The 12840-nt window shown below is 37.4% G+C and overlaps 1 protein-coding gene across 2 annotated transcripts in view; it reads right to left on the bottom strand.

The window, feature by feature from the left end:
* Window positions 1-12840, bottom strand: part of LOC117237775 (plexin-A4) — a 425345-nt gene that overhangs the window by 339163 nt on the left and 73342 nt on the right. The gene's annotated exons all lie outside the window — the stretch shown is intronic.

Below are 12840 nucleotides of genomic sequence, written 5' to 3'. Positions count from 1 at the left end.
GTTGCTATTTGACAATATATCCACACCTTTTTTCGATTATAGCAGATGATTAACATACCGTATGATATACGTTGCTATCAAGATATACAAAATACACTTTATAATACACTTTATACATTGTCATAATACACTTTATAAATTGTTATACAATTAACGAGATAGAGTAGTTTATTTTATTGCAACAATTAATTACCTTTAAACAAAGAAAGTGTGAAAAAATATAATTGTTCTTCTACAATTTTGTGGCATATAATTTATAAGATATTTCACTATATTCAGAGTAATATTCTTCTATGGTTTTCTGATATGTAATTTTTAACATTTAAGGATCGAATGTAAGGTGACTAGAATTTTTCAGAAAATTAAGATTTTTCTTTCTATGTCTCCGTTGTGTTATTCTTACGACGACAAGTCTACGTAATAAAACACGTAAGCGAAGGTTTGACTAACCACAAGATAGAAATCCACCGCTCATCGTAACACAACTCTCAAGGTGAACCAACCCGTGTGGCATCGTCTATGTAATCGTCTTCATGTAAAACGTCTTCCAGTACATAACAACGCAACCGTAAGATTCCAGACGGTCCGAAGATGCAATCTGTTAACCAGTCTCCAAGAATGTAATCGACCACGATTACATATTTCTAGAATCGGTTCCTTGTTGCCCTTGTTTAATATTCAACGATAATTCTACACTAAGCTATGCTGGATTTTTTACCAAGAACCTCGTTTCATCTTCAGGTGGTTAGGAGGAAACGAAGCTACAAAAAATTTTCGGTGAAATATTCAAACGTCTTAACACATTTCTGATAATTGCGTCAGAAATTTTATTATTTAATTAATTAATTTTAATAATTTAATTACCTAATTAAGTGGTGACCATTTCAAATGAACAAAAGTTTCAAAAATTTGCATCTTTTTTATTTCTTATGTTGCGTAACGGTGTTGTCGATCCTCGCAATGCATTTTAACAGTAAATTCGCGACGATGAGGAAATAATAATTTCTATCGCCTACATGACAATGCATTATTGTACGCTTACGCTTTACAATATCTTAAAATGTGGCATCGTCTAAAGCAATTGATCGCTTGAGAGAGCAACGAGAAAAAGAATCGCACGATAAACTGTAATTAAACAATGATAAACTTCCTTCTAAATCGATACGATCCAGGAATTTCTTATTCAAAAAATCAAGACATCCCCTAATTGTTTCCTGTCCTTGTTATCATAGCAATTCCGTATCGAATATTTTATTTCTTCGTAAATATAACATCGTAATATTATATGAAACAATATCTTCGAAAGAAAAGAAAATACTTTTTAACACAAAATTCCTGCCTAATAACTTTCTTGTTACGCTGAATACATCTGTTACACTCGTATGAAAAAAGTCGTTAAGATCAAATGATCTTCAACGATTCTTCCTCGTTCTTAGACCGTCAAACGTGAACCTCGCTCAAACACCTAGCATCTTAAGACCATCATCCACGTGGAAAGCAAACGTGACAACAAAGAATTGCTATGTTTTTCGCGGTCCAATGAGAACAACGAGCCGATCTTATCGATACTGGCAATACCTTGCAGTTGCGTTCACGCTAATTACACAACAAACGAAATTCTTTCTCCCACGATTGTCGGTACTGTTTCGATCACGGCCACGATAACTCGAGCATCAGCACGGAAAACGTCGATCACGGGTCTCTGTCTTCCAGAGAATAAGTCGTTAGTTTCTTCTCTCGTCCGGGGGAATCTTCTTCTTTCTTTGGTAATCCACGGCCTGCAGAAAGGACGGCAAGAAATCACGTGGAAAACGCGTGTAAAAACCGAGCGCGATACTCGGTGCACGAGAAGGAAGGAGACACGCGGTTAGAAGGGTACAAGAAGGCCGGACAAAATTGAAAATTACACCGACAGACAGCATTTATGGTAATACGCCGTGTTATTGGCGAACGCACGGATAATTTTCAGCCGATTCGAGCGGCGAGGGACACGTGATGCGTTCGTATCACGCGCACGGCATCATTAAAATCAAAAAGCCGCGTTTAATTCAAACATCGCCTGAATGGATCGGCCTGATCCCAGAAAAATCTTCTCGTCCACGTTTTTTGCCGCTACCAAGCCACTACAGGCGTACATGATGTTTTCAAATAAAGGGCTCGTAACAAAAATGATCCTTGTTCGCGTTCGTCTTTCTTCAGGAAAGTAAAAGTATGCTGTAGTGTCTTCAATCTTTTCGTCCAATATAATACGTTGATTCTTCTTCTTCTTTTTTTCTTTTTTTAAACAAAATATTTATCGTGTTGTACGAGGATATCTGCAATTACATTACAGGTGCGACATGGAATCAAATTATGGAGTTGTATGGTCATGGAAAGCATTCTTACAGAGCAGATGTATTTTCAATCAGTAAATAAACCACGACTTTGACCACGTTTTTACAATTATTTTTTAGTGGCTACTACAATAAAATGCGTTAATGTTTGAAAGAAATGTATATCTATACGAGTTTCCCAATGTGTCTGAACAAACTGTAAAAACAGATAAACCTGAATTTGAAGAAAAATGTAATAGTCGAAATTTACCGCGAATAAAAGTGATTTTGATGATGGTATCCACTCGCGCATATTTATACAATTTCGAAAACCATGAAATATTTGTCAACGATATTTCTAAGAACTCCAGCATCGTTCCTTTCGCATACGAACTTCTCCATATCGATTCAAAATTAATTCTTCGCGCGTGCAAGTACCAACATCGCCTTTTTCATTTCGACACAGAACGTCTACCCACAGTTTCATTTTTACCTCTCCATCGCGATCATCTCGTCTTGTAATTCGATGCACCTAAACGCGCAACACATCATTATTTCTCATCATGCGATATTTAAACGTAAATTGCGTATAGCTCGTAGCGAATATAGCTCGATTATAAAACGGAGTAGAGATTGTTCAATGAAACGAGGTCTTGTGAACGAAACTCGTAACTACCCTTCGCTCTCAAACATCCAATTCATATCCACGGATATATCATTCACCGCCTAACGTTGATATTTCTCTACGTTGGTATGGCTTGGTCCGAGAACAGGATAGTCAAAGAATCGAGTGGATTGCGTTATCGTTGATAAATATACCGTATAAATCCCGCGGCTAATCACAGGCATACAGGCATCGATTGCACGCACGGCATCGACTTTCGCAATCGGTGTTAATTCGCGTAGCGCGTTCTTAAGCGAGGCACCAAGCAACGCCGGTGATTAATCGACGAGTACGTATGGAAGTCATAATCGCCGTTTATGTCACGCTGCTAATAAATCTCTTTTTAAAACGGAGACACCGGCGCACTTGCTCCAACGAAACCGATTAATCATCCCCCGGGAACAATCGGCCAACAATGAACGGTGGCATCGTTTATAAACATAAATTGTCCGGCCGTTTCGTGAATGGCCACGGATATTTGAACGAATTCTAATAACGAGCTAATGTATTAATCAAACAAAGTTTCGCAATATCTTTCCGGTATTCTAATTTGAAAATAGTTTCGTTTGTTCGTTTGTTGTTTCGTTGTTTCGTTTCAGAATGATGAGAATGAAACTTTCGAGATCGCGTTTCATCAATGGATATGTGAATGGGGCTTGATAATTTGATAATATACAGGGTGGTTGATAACTGGTGGTACAAGCGGAAAGGGGGTGATTCTACGTGAAAAAAGAAGTCGAAAATATGGAATAAACATTTTTCGTTCGAGGCTTTGTTTTTGAGAAAATGGACTTTGAATTTTCGCTCGGTACGCGTGCGGTACGTTATAACGGATCTCACTGTAGATCGTTGTCTCGATGGAAAATAAAAAAAAAATTTTATTCTATATTTTCGACTTCTTTTTCGCATAGAATCGCCCCCTTTCCGCTTGTACCACCAGTTACCAACCACCCTGTATAATAATTTGATTAAAACAGACAAATCTTGCGCGTGAAATCGTAGGCGAAAAGACAAGGTCATCACCTGAATGGAAGCAACTTTTCAAGGAATTCTTTCCTGGGTGGAACGGGTTTCCATGAATGCGTTTTATCAATGGCTGTAGATATGAATCAATTTCAACAGCGAGCCGACGATGTGATTTTTGCGAAAATTCGCTAACTATATCTTCGAGTCTAGCAGCTTTTCCCGACTCTTAGTCACTTTCTATTGAAATGTACGTTCGTTTTTAATCGTAGTTAAAATATTGCTTGAAATACCGTCAACGAAAGTTATATTTCTCATGATTTTCCCTGTAAATTTCATTTATTCGCAATTCTTTCATTTCTGCAAACCACGTCGTCACAAAGTAAAAAACCAAAAATGTAATAACGGCATCAATATAATAATGTGACGCAACGGGTGCGTCGATAGCGCCTACGCTTTGTATGTGTAAAGTCCTGGCAAGTTAATTGAAAGAAAGAAACTAAAGAAGACGATGAATGAAAAGTAGAGAGAAAAGTAGAAGGAAACGGTAGTATCCCGTTGGAAATTGGAATGTATGTCGTCAGACATTTCTATTCACTTCCTGCGTCCCAGTGCCCTTATGCTGCGTTCACAACGACTTCCGCTTGTTCGTCCCCGCGTGACGAGACACAACGACGCGCGATTCTTTCCCTAAAACGACTCCAATCAGTGTTCTAAACCTGTGTAACGCTTGTACCAAACGGCAGGATGAACAATGCGAATGGCTAGCGGATAATCGTTACACCGCGGCGATCGTAATTAAATCGGATTCCGCGTATCCAGGCACGAGATATTATCTCTCGAGGTTTAATTGAGTGGGAATCGATTAACGGACGTCTTCGATGCGACCAGAGAGAAACTTCACGCGTTGCGCTATTGGGTCACCAGGTATTCCGAACAAGTCGAACGCGTTCTGTTCGGGTAACCAGATATCTGGGTCTTGGATTTCCTGAAAATTCCACGCTATCTAGTAATAGTATACTGTCATCGTGACGTGTGATAGTCGACAACAAAGAAATCAGATTGCAGAATTTCTTCCACGCGTTTATGGATTCTTGGTTAAACGTCGTAATCTATATTTTTTTCAAGAAACCAGATTCTTCTTGGACCCGAAGATTTTATCTTATCTAACAGGAAAAGCAGATACCAGTTTTTTGAGGCTATGTTACTGTATAGTTAAACTAACGTGATTGGCTCCTCGCAACGATGACGAAACCTATTCGTCGTATAATTATACGTAAAAAGAAACGTACGATTCTAGGAGAGTTTTTATCCCTGTCCAACGAGAAATGCACAAAAACAGTCCGAAAGAGTGTCAGAATTCTGGTGGCTAACGAAGCTCACGTATAAAGTAGAAAAAAAGTTGCGAGTAATAAGGACCAGCAAAAAGTTCTTCACTCTTTCGCTGCTATTGGTACCATTGAAAGTTTCTTTGCTATACTGTTTGCGCCTCTGGGATTCTAACGCTTTTAGAATAAAAATTTCGAGTCGAATAAAAATCCCACGTTAAAATGACTTTTATATATACCACACTTATATGGCACTTTGGATTTCCATCGTATTTTCATTAATATTACGCTTTGTTCCGATGTTTCGCGAATATTCCAGTTTAATTCTTCAGACCACTCCTGAAGATATATTATCTACAGACACGTGTAAATCGATCGAAAATATCGGCCTGTAATCGGTCATCGTCTGTTATTTGATATCGCCGACACGAAAGAGATAATCGCCAATCTTTCGTTATTTATCGCGAATTTGAAAAAGAACATGCAAAACGCTGACTAAACGTGAGGCACGTTTCGTGTACAAGAACTTGCGCATACTAATTCCACGGTATTAACGTTGCCGATCTGTTCAACGGCGGGAAAACAACGTACGTAACGTTCAAACGCAAGAAGAACAGACGCGTTGCACGAACGAACGTATCGATCGGTTAAAGATCTAATGCCAGCTTTCAGTAATCAGTGAGATTAATATGGTGATGACATCGAGGGAGCAACAATTACATCGAGTTTCTGCCCACAGTTCATTCTAATTATCCGTTCGCTGACTATAGAAAAGGAGAGAAGGAGAGAGGGAGGGAGGGAAGGAGAGAGAGAGAGAGGGAGATTTCACAAATAACTCCGCGCAGCCTCTGCTCGTCCTCGCTTCGAAATACATATTTTGTTACATATGGTAAACCGGTGGAAGCGTAACGTGAGCATCAAGGCAATCTGCACGATCTCGTTCCTGTTTTCTAACCCTTTCGCTTAAGCAGAGTATGGAGAAAATATATTAACACTGGCTGGATGTTTGACAGCTTTGGAATATTTTTTCAATCTTTAAAATTAGGGTATGTTAGATAAATATATCCGTGAACCGTGAAAAGGTTTATAAAACGCTTTATAAAAATGGTCGAAGATATAATTTTCTCGAATGATAGGTAACGAAGAGCTGACACTTCTTTAACGAATGGACAATATGTATGTGGAAATACCTACTCTATTAGAGTACTACGATACACAAAAGGTATGTACTGTACATTTATACAAATGTACGTAATACGCAGACATACGGACATGGAATAACGTGTTTGTTATAATATCGTTGATACTGGTACAACCAGGTTACATTTCTCTAGTTATGTTCGTAAAAAGTACATCTCTTATATTTAAACGCGTCATTCTATTCCTGTACATTCTGCACGTTCTTGCAATTTAAACAAACATTCGCGGTCTGATAATTGCTCCTCGACTTAACCAACGCTGTTGCTGGTAAAACGACCGCGATCATCCTTTGTAAAAGCGGAAAAAAAAAGAAAAACAATGGTCAGAAACTATTCGATCGACTGAAATTCCTCGTAAGATGGTATCAACGATCGTGCGAAGAATTTTTCTGGCTATATAACCAGCGAAGAGATAGTCGTAAGGGGAAAGGAAACATTTTCACGTCGTTTCTTTGGACAGAAATTAAATCCCGAGGAACAATGCTGCGCGTGCAGTTGCGCGGCAGCCGCGCGGAAAATTATTTTTTGCAGACGTCCCTCGGATTATTTTCTTCGAAGCAGAAGCACACGCTCAAAGGCACACCACCAGGGCAGGATGGAAAGAGAGAAATAAAATGAAAGTCGCGAGAACGGCTCAGAAATATAGAGAACGTTTCTTTTCGTGTGTTACAAGGGCCCTGCAGAGGCTGGAAAAAAGAAGCGAAAAATATATTTTTGCCCTTTTATCGTGGCAGCCGAGCGTAACCCGTTTTCGTTCCAAAATAATTGTAATTCATTTTACTCTCTCTCGCCCGCTGAGAGCTTTCGTTCCCTTTCGTTTTCTCTGTCCCTCTCAAAGGATCCTAAACTCTGGGAAAAAAGACAAAGCACGAAAGAGAAAATATCACGGTACGAGGAAACGGAAAAATCCTAGCGGAGTATGGTGGTTCGGAACGAAATTACAACAGCCAAGACAGGAGAGCATCATTCTCTTTCCCTCGCTCTTCTGTTCTCCGAAATCGGTCAGATCGGAGAAAATAAGAAAAACTTAGAAGACAGAATTAGTTGAAAATAAATCTTCAATCGTATGTAGTTTCCTTAAAACGACATATATTTATACAAAATAATTTCAGTCGAATTCGGTTACGATTCGATTTCCTTGTTAATTACAATATTTCGTTTCTTCGACGAGATGGCGACCGATCTTACGTATCGACAAAGAGTAGGCCAAAAATATTCAATCGTAATTCGAATATTCGCGTAATCGCATGATTTTTCTAAAAATTTCTCAAGCAGAATTAAATCTACATCAACAACTCGAAAGAATTCCTTCTCGAAACCGACGACAAATTTCTGGGAAAAGATATATTCGCGAAGATGTCCGATAGTTGGAACAAAGTCATTGAAAGAAGCAATGAACGTATAATTTAATAAAATACTAAATTTGTGTTCAAGCAACCTTTACAACCGCGCGATGTAAGATATTAAATATAATCGAATTTGATAGAATTTTCCAAAAAAAAAAAATGTATCGAAAAAATGTCCTAATTCTTATAGCCGGCAAAATGCAAAAGACAACCTGTCGACGATTTCGCCAACAACCTAATACCTCACAACGCAAAATATTAAATCAAGTTGGATTTATTAGAATTTCTCCAAAAATGTGCAACAAGAAAACTTTCAAATTGACTAATTCTTATGGCCAGCAACGTAAAAAGGGAAACCCAGCGACGATTTCCACTGTTAATCAATCCACGGCGCGTGGTATCACTTTGCGGCATACTTTGACGCTGGGGATTGACTTTGGGAAGCATGGTTTTCCATTGGCGACACCGGGCGTGCTTCGTCCCTTAGTCTGACAAGTTTACCCGGGCGATAAAACGGCCTGGCCGTGGCTACACCGAGCAAATTGCAGGACGGAATGTCGTCCTCCTCTGCCGTGGAAATTCTGTCGTGCAATGGCTCCCGTATCCTCCATCCATCCACGTGGATCCTCGAATAAAGGAGTCGACCAGCTGTAAAACGGCGAACCGTTATTACGAGGGGACTCGCCGCTATACGAGTCGTCATTCTGGCCAGCGTTATGCTCTGTAACTCACTCTCAGCGACCTGCCTTTCCTTCCCTTTTCACCTATTTTTCCTCTCGTCTGTTTCTCCTTTTGCTTTTTCCACCCTTCCCATTTTCTTTTTCGTTCCGTTTCTTCCGATAGCGGGATGAAAGGGGAAAGGCAGAGACGGAGTAATTGCCGCCGAAAGATCAAACGTCGAAGAATCATTACACCTTTCGACGGAATAATGGCTTTCTGCGATCGATCTAGTTGTTGGTTTTTCCCTTTTTCTTTTTTTTCCTCATTTTTGCTGGAGAATTTCGCGTGAGATTACGAGCTCCGTGAATGGAGTAGAAGAAAGTCGAATTTTTATGATCTGTTGGTATTTGTATTGATTATTTAGGATGTATATTTGTAAAGATTCTTTAATCGTCGACGGCTTACACAATTTTTCTTAACCCTTTTAGAATAGATTTCTCTTCTTAACACTTTGACTGTCACATTGGTCATATATAACCAGCCACGGTTTCTCCTGTGACGCCACGGTGGTCATAGATGACCGGAGCGCTTGAACTTCTTACAATTGTAAAAATTGAATGAAAATTGACAGTAAGGGTATTTTGAATATAACCGATAAATAGAAGATACTTTAAAGTAAAAAGTGCCCCATTGAACGATTAAATATTTTTATTAGAACATCAATAAAATAAAATGAGAACAAATATTGCATCTAACGGTACACTGTGTTTGCATCCATATCTTTGAGGGGTAATCTACGAATATTATTATAAACACACCTTAGAAAATAATCGTAAATGCTGCTTTATAATTATATAATTGAAGTTAGAAATGTGAACATACCTTACTATTATATATAGAATGAGCAAATACTGTTTACTAATATCTTCTACACGTTCCAACCATATATTCTGGACGTTTTGCTTATATATAACCGATAAATAGAAGATACTTTGAAATAAAAAGTGAACCATTGAACAATTAAACATTTTTATTAGAACATCAATAAAGAAAATGAGAATAAAGCTTGCATTTAACGGTGCACTGTGTTAAAACACTTTAAACATAAATGTGGCTTATCAATACAATCTGTACAATAGGTAGTCACTTTTTTACTTCGATTCTTAGAAATTTTTGATCCTGACTGTTTAACATTTTTTTTATAGCACTCTCTGCAAAATTTTTGTGCCAGGTACGCTTGTCCTTCTTTCTTCTGCATTTCGTGTCGTAATCTTTGTCGAATAAGTATATTCGACGGCTCTGGTGAATGGTACTGTGTAAGGTGCATTACGAGTGTCGTTCTAAAAGCTGATACCTTGACTTCTGTTTTTGATGCTTGTTTATAGAGTATCATCGCGTTTGAAACTGATGTATTTAACAATAACTCTAAAGCTAATTTTATATACCACTTGAGGGTTTTTCTATGTGGTGTAGAATATTCCATCATTTGATTTGATAAATGTACAGCACACTTTCCTCTGTTGTAATCTACCACTACCATTGCTTTATCACAAACATAATCTTTTTTCGGACTTCCACCATTTCATCCGAATGTCTTGTCGAAATCATAAAAATGTCACGTTTGTCTCTCCACCTTACTATTATATATATAGAATGATCAAATACTGTTTACTAATATCTTCTACACGTTTCAACCATATATTCTGGACGTTTTGCTTATATATAACCGATAAATAGAAGATACTTTGAAATAAAAAGTGCCCCATTGAACAATTAAACATTTTTATTAGAACATCAATAAAAAAAAAATGAAAACAAATATTGCATCTAATGGTGCACTGTGTTTGCATATTTCTGAGGCTTAATCTACGAATATTATTATAAACACACCTTAGAAAATAACCGTAAATGCTGCTTTATAATTATATGAAGTTAGAAGTGTGAACATACCTTACTATTATATATAGAATGAGCAAATACTGTTTACTAATATCTTCTACACGTTTCAACAATATATTCTGCACGTTTTGCTTACGAGGAAATAACGAATGCGAGTGGTTTGTTGAAATAAACGAAGCCTTGTTATAATATATCGTTATCAATTGTTACCAAGGCGCCACAATGGTCACCCGTGACCACCAATAAGATAAACGATCCATTGGGGAAGAATGTTGTCTTACGTCATCAATTTATTATTATTTTGCGATTATATACTTCGAATAATAAAAATACTCTCGTGGCGTCCTGAGCGAAACATGTGATTTCGGCGTGGCAGTCAAAGTGTTAACACTTCACAGACCGATAGCCTATTAATCGGCTTTTTGTTGCCAACAATCTTTCTCATTATTTGAGCAGTAATTTGTTATTTAGTGCTAAGGTACCTTGCTCAGTTGCGTCAATTACGTTGCTTTGTAAGCTCCTACAATTTTATACCAATTTGAAAAACTTACCGTTCGCGATGAACGAAAAGAATAGTATTGGAGAGCCTAAACCGAAACACAGCCGGCGCCAAGGAGAATCCGCGCCTGAGCTGCCGGTCGGGCGTGCGTATGCTGTTGAACCGCTAGCGGTCGGTAAAGTGTTAACCGTTTGAGTCGCTGGGGTCTTTGAAAAAAGGGTCGAAAAATCTCGAACATCGTGATAGCGCTCGTCATATTTGTTATTTTTATGACATACATCTATATTACTATACATGCGTACTATTAGTTTATAAATATTTCAAGTTTTATTCAATAAACGTTAATGAGAAGATAAGAATGAAATACACAATACAGTTACTTGTCCGTAGCGTTCAAATGTACTGGGCCTTTTCGACACAAAATCCAAACAGCGCGATCACGCTGCTTGCCACTCAAACGGTTATCTTCGGAAAGAGATTATTCCTGTGAATCGTTAGCACCGGAATGACGCACCTTTTTCAGGATTAATACATTCGAACGTATATATATTCGTCACTGGTGTGCATAACGGTACGCTATTGAGAATATTACGCAATTACGCTGGTCGATCCGTACGGTAATGCATCGCATTTGTAGTCGATCTTTTTGTTCGATCTCTTCGGTTGATCCGTACCGACGATCAGAAGACAGTAAAGCGAAAAGCGAACGTAAATAGTTGCAAGTGTTTGTCGAGACCTCGAGACCAAAGTATACGACGTAAAGGTAGACGAGAGCAACGCTATTTATGTGCAGATGCAGATGAGCGATGCAAAGTTATTAAGAATTTGCATTTTTTAATATGTGATATCTGATACTTGTATTTTAATTAGTGGAATTATGTGCGTTGCGTCATTAAGCTTGACGTAGATAACGACGATAAAACATTAGTATCAAGATTTTAGCTTTTAATTACAAAGTAGAAATTGCATGTTATTGTTGTTATTTCGTATAATTATAAAATTACCTTTTATCTTCTGTATTTAGTTTTACGAAATTACAAACAAATATAATTACTCGGAATTATATTTTTAATTAAATATTGATCGTTACGATTATATAAGCGCGATTGATGATTCTGTAAATGTACATTTTCAATAATGACATCCGCCCGTGTGTTCTATATTATTGGAAATACAAAGCTGCCGAAATTACATTTCTCGAAAGTTAAAAATATAATACACTGCATCATAGATCAATATATTAATTAATTAATAAATTAATATATCCTATAAATCTTTTAATCTTAACACAACACGTTCACAGAATACTAATAATTCACTAGTACCAAGCTCTGTTTGAATATTTAACAGAATTTGAATTTTCCATAAATTAGTATCGATAATAAAAGCATGGTATAGAATATGCCAATGGTATCGACTTTTCATATTGCATCGACGATGACCGATTGACACACTATCAAAAATATCATATTTCAACCGTATACTACTTCAACGAAGCTCGAGCTTTTTACTTCTCTCAAATATCTTAGGTTTCCGTTGCAGTAATTGCGATATATATATAGTTTCCCGCTTCTTTGATTTTACGACTTATATGATACATAAAATTATAAATATGACATTTGTCTATGATCTACGTTATATCGTACTTCAAAGGCGCTGCTCCATCAAAAACGAAAATTCTGACTTCTCACACGATCTTCGTATTACAACAAATCCAAAGCATTTCTTCCAATAATTACTAATAATCTTTCCTATTAGAATTCGCTCATGTCTCTTAATTTCCCTTAGAAAATTATTTTTATTAAATAAATTATTATTATTAAATAATAAAAAAAAAGAAAAATATCGAGATAAAAAATAGCCACAAAATGGCAAGATCACTCGACTTGACGAACAAACGCTTCGAGGTCTCCCTCTTCCAACTTTATGCGCGTGTTATCCGATCAAAATTTTCATTGTAAGTTGCATCG

The sequence above is a fragment of the Bombus vosnesenskii genome, unplaced genomic scaffold (assembly GCF_011952255.1).
Source record: "Bombus vosnesenskii isolate JDL3184/JDL3185 unplaced genomic scaffold, Bvos_JDL3184-5_v1.1 scf7180000013264, whole genome shotgun sequence".
NCBI classification, from domain to species: Eukaryota; Metazoa; Arthropoda; class Insecta; order Hymenoptera; family Apidae; genus Bombus; species Bombus vosnesenskii.
This window is presented reverse-complemented; position numbering and strand designations above follow the sequence as displayed.